Here is a 4342-nt window from a genome sequence, read left to right on the forward strand (position 1 = left end):
CTCCACACCCACCCCCACACTCCCTACATATGCCACACCTACCCATCCACACCTGACACACTCCCCCACCTACAATATAGAAGAGTAAGACTTTATTTTGAGCTATAATGCACTTGCCTCTATGTACACTGTGCAAACACATGCAAATCAGGACAAAAATATTTTTTGAAATAAAATAAAAATGTTATAGCAGATGTTTGACTGTTAGTATATGATTTGTTTTTTTTCCAGTTCCAAGATGGCACCCCCCAATGGATTGCTTCTGGAGGCAAGGGGAGGGACTCCTGTTGGGATGGCAAAGGTCAGGGGTTAGGATTGGGACTTATAGTTCCAATATGGCAACCAGAGGTCAAGAGACCTGTCAAGGGGCAGAGCTACCCTAGTGGCCCTTGACTGCCCACCAAAACTCATTAAGTGGCCCTCCAGCTAAAATAGTTCCCACCTCTGAGGTAGATGGACTAATTGAGCAATGTCAAATAAACTGTTGGTCATTTTCTCTCTTTTGGTTCCTTGCTTTTCTTGGTAACTTATGCTGTATCTCTCATACACTTCCCTTCTTCCAGGCCAGTCAGATAATTGAAGAGTAAGCTCTTGCTTCTGTTCTGGCAGCATCGTCTCCTGGTGCAATCCTCCCTCTCCCCAAAACCAAAATGAATTCTCATGTTTTCCTGTCATAAATGCACTGAGCGCAGTGTCATAGAAAGTAATAGAATCTCTACATCCATGTGTGAAGGCACCAACATTTTCCATTGGTCTATTGTCCAAAATATTATAGGTAACATTTTTCTTGATCTTTGAAGAGTGTATAAAGGGTTAAAAAATTCCTCTTGTTTCTATGCCTGGGCAAAGTCCAGAGATTGAAGATGTTCCTGTACTGAAGGAAGAAGAAGGACAGCTGCTTCCATGTATTGTAGGGGCTACCAGTTATCACAGTGGTGTTAGGAGACTGTATCTGGAGCTCTGTTCCACTCCATTCTGCATCCTCCCGCATTGTTGCTACTTGGTGGTGCAGCAAATATATGATTCCAGGATATTGTTGACACTGGAACAGATTGTTTCTCCCAGGGATGGTGCAGCTACAGTGGAAACCTAGTTAGTCTGATCTACTGTGTGTACTTCTAGAGTGAATAATCTCCGATGCTTTCATTACTGTACTGTGGATTCAGAATAAACCTGCCTGAAATGTATGGTCAGTGAAGGCACACACAAAAAACAGGAGAATCTTGTTCCAGATGTATAACATGTTCCTTGTTATCTCCTTTCCCAACAAGGAATGGGTTTCAGGAGCTTGGGGATTCTGGAAATAAAGCCTGTACAGAATTAACATGTAGTAATATAAGTTTGTGCCTCATACATTAAATAAATAGTCCCTCTGCATCAGAAATACATATATGCATGGTATATGTTAATGCTACAAAAACATATAGACAGGAAGCAGCTTTATGTTTCTCTAGACTCACAAAACTATGTCAACCATTCCAGAAATGAGATCAGTGATCAAAAATGTTTTCACAGTTGCAAAATAAAATGCAAAGTGTATAGTCCCTGCCTATTTGCAGTTGTTACCCCTTGCCCTCACTGCTGCTACTAGTGTGTTTGGCTGGAGGGGAAAAAAGACTGTTTTACCTTAGTTCTCCAGCTTTAGAAATCTTGGTGGCAAGACCCATGCTATTTTGCACAAGCAAATCAATATTTCACAGGCAGCTTATCTGATATTTGACTATGACTGGCCCACTGAAATCAACCCTTAAAATGTTATGGTAAGGTATATGTGATGAATTTACTATGTTCCAGAATGACATCCTCAAGAACATTACTCAGTGTTGGGCTGTCTTACCACCTGAACTGGAAGCTGTGTAGCCATGTCAATGCAACACTATACATGAGGTAATTAGCATATTATGCCTACTTAATTTTACAAAGTAGAGGAGTTTCCTATCTGGTATGACTTCCAATATCTGTTATTTTTTCTTTGTGAATTGATTCATACCTGTAACTCACACTGATCTCTCTGCTGCATTCATGACCTGCTCTTAGTGTTAGTATCTGGGGGAATATTTGCCAGGCTAACTTAATATATTATTTGTATTTGTCCCCTATATTGTGGGACTGATGGACACTAGGTGCATCTTTCCAAAGCTAGGTGCTTCTTGGGCACAAAGGCTTAGATACAAAAAAAAAAAAAAAAAAAAGTTCCAGGTGGAATTTAGGCTAGGTCCAGCCTATAAGCCTCCTGTCCAACTGTTATCTAACTCTGGATGTGCCTAGTGTCACCAGACACTTCCCAAACTTACGGTAACATTTTTTCAGGTGTATAAAGTTCTGCCTCTCTACAAGCTTGAAACTGCCCCAGTCTCCGCAATTTAGCACCTGTATCCTGACTAAAGCAAATTAGGATCCAAAAATTAGATGTTCCTCTGCCTATGTCTCCTGAAAGGCGTAATCAGATTTCCATTCTCAGGCCATAGTTAATATGTACCCATTGTGGACTCCCTACAAGGTGCAACTACTAATTTCTTGTAAAACGTCACAGTGATTCCCTGCTTTTATATAGTAACCTGTGGGTTAGAAGACTTATCCACAAAGTGTAAGACCTGGACTTACTTCCTTTTTCAAACTGAGGAGTTCAAACTCACATTGCAGCTTCCAGGAGGATGTTCTTTACCACCACATTATAGATTATTTTGGGTTGTGGCAGCCTCTACCCCTCCTGTTGAAGCTATGTCACTGTGCAGCAAAGAATACAAGATTCCTTAGGCCAAAAAGAGGGAGAGTGCAAGAGGAACTGTGGTGTTTGACTTCCAGGTTAGAGCACTATGGAGGAGTTGGTGCCAGGTTCTAGTCCTTGCTTCCAGGACTGTTTCTCTATATTCTATTCAACAGTCTTTGGACAAAGTACATAATTAATATAGCATTTGGCTACAATCATGCTCCCGCACCAGCTCCATCTTTCTGGCCCCATGAATCCTGCATTCTTTTCTAACAGTGGCACAACTTTAGCTTGATGGCTAGGGGATTATCCTGGGTACTGCTTGTTGTGGGTTTGTATCTTGTCAAGTTGAAGAGAAAATTGAACCAAGGTTTCCCACTTCTTGGACGAGTTGCCTAACCGCTAGCCTGCTGTATGAAAAGTGGGTGGCAGAATCACCAACAGGACTGTTATTTCAAAACAAAACAGTGAATCCTGCTTGCTCCTTTTCAAAAGTGGAGGATTACCTGTTGTGAGGCACCTACGCAATGAGAATGACAGTATTTTAGAAACACCCTTGATCTCAGCCATTTCCTTTTGGCTACCTGGAGGCAGTTTTATGCTCCTGTCCCATTCCAAGAAGCCTGACTCCCCCCAGACACTGGGTAGGTGCCTAACTCAGGGTCCCAGATTTAATTTCAGGTACGAGGACTTAACATTTAAATATTTCATCACCTAACCTAACACATCCTTTATCTATCTCTAAGTGTTATCATCTGAGAGTTAAAACTGCACTGGGTCACACACAATCCTGCCTTTTCTGTGTGCCTGAAAAGTCTTTGACACTGTCAGAATGCTTCTAGCAGCCAGGGTGCATAAGGATCTGTAAAAAGGATAAGGAAAGAGGGAGGCAAGATGCTTTCACCTCCTGCAGAGGCCTGCACAAAAGCCTGAAAGTTTCTGCTCTCAAGGAAGTATAAGGATTATTGTTCCCTTGTTTCTGCTTCACATGGCACCTGGTGTTTGGAAGGTTTTGGAATGGATGCTTGCAGATGACACCAAGCTGCGGGGAGTAGTAGATATGCTGGAAGGTAGAGTTAGTATTCAGGATGACCTACATGAATTGGAAGATTGGGTGAAAAGAAATCCCATGAAGTTCAACAGGGACAAGTACAAAGTCCTGCATTTAGGACAGAATAATCCCATGTACCAGTACAGGCTGGGGGCTGGCTGGCTGGGCAGCAACTCTGCAGAAAAGTGCCTACCGGTGACAGTGGAGAATAAGGTGAATAGGAACCAACAGTGTGCCCTTGCTGCAAAGAAGGCTAATGGCATACTGGGCTGCATTGGTAGGTGTGTTGCCATCAAGTCAAGGGAAGTGATTATTCCCCTCAATTCAGCACTGTTGAGGCCACATCTAGAGTACTGTGTTCAGTTTTGGGCCCCACTCCTACAGGTAGGATGTGGAGAAACTGGAAAGAATCCAGTGGAGGGCAACAGAAATGGTGAGGGGATTGAGGGACATATTTATGAGGAAAGACTGAGGTAACTGGGCTTTAATCTAGAGAAGAGGAGACTGAGAGGGGACTTAATAGCAGCCTTCAACTATCTGAGGGGGGCGGAGTTCAAAAGAGGATGGAGCTAGACTGTTCT

The sequence above is a fragment of the Gavialis gangeticus genome, unplaced genomic scaffold (assembly GCF_001723915.1).
Source record: "Gavialis gangeticus isolate Ggan-Ray unplaced genomic scaffold, GavGan_comp1, whole genome shotgun sequence".
In the NCBI taxonomy this organism is placed as follows: domain Eukaryota; kingdom Metazoa; phylum Chordata; order Crocodylia; family Gavialidae; genus Gavialis; species Gavialis gangeticus.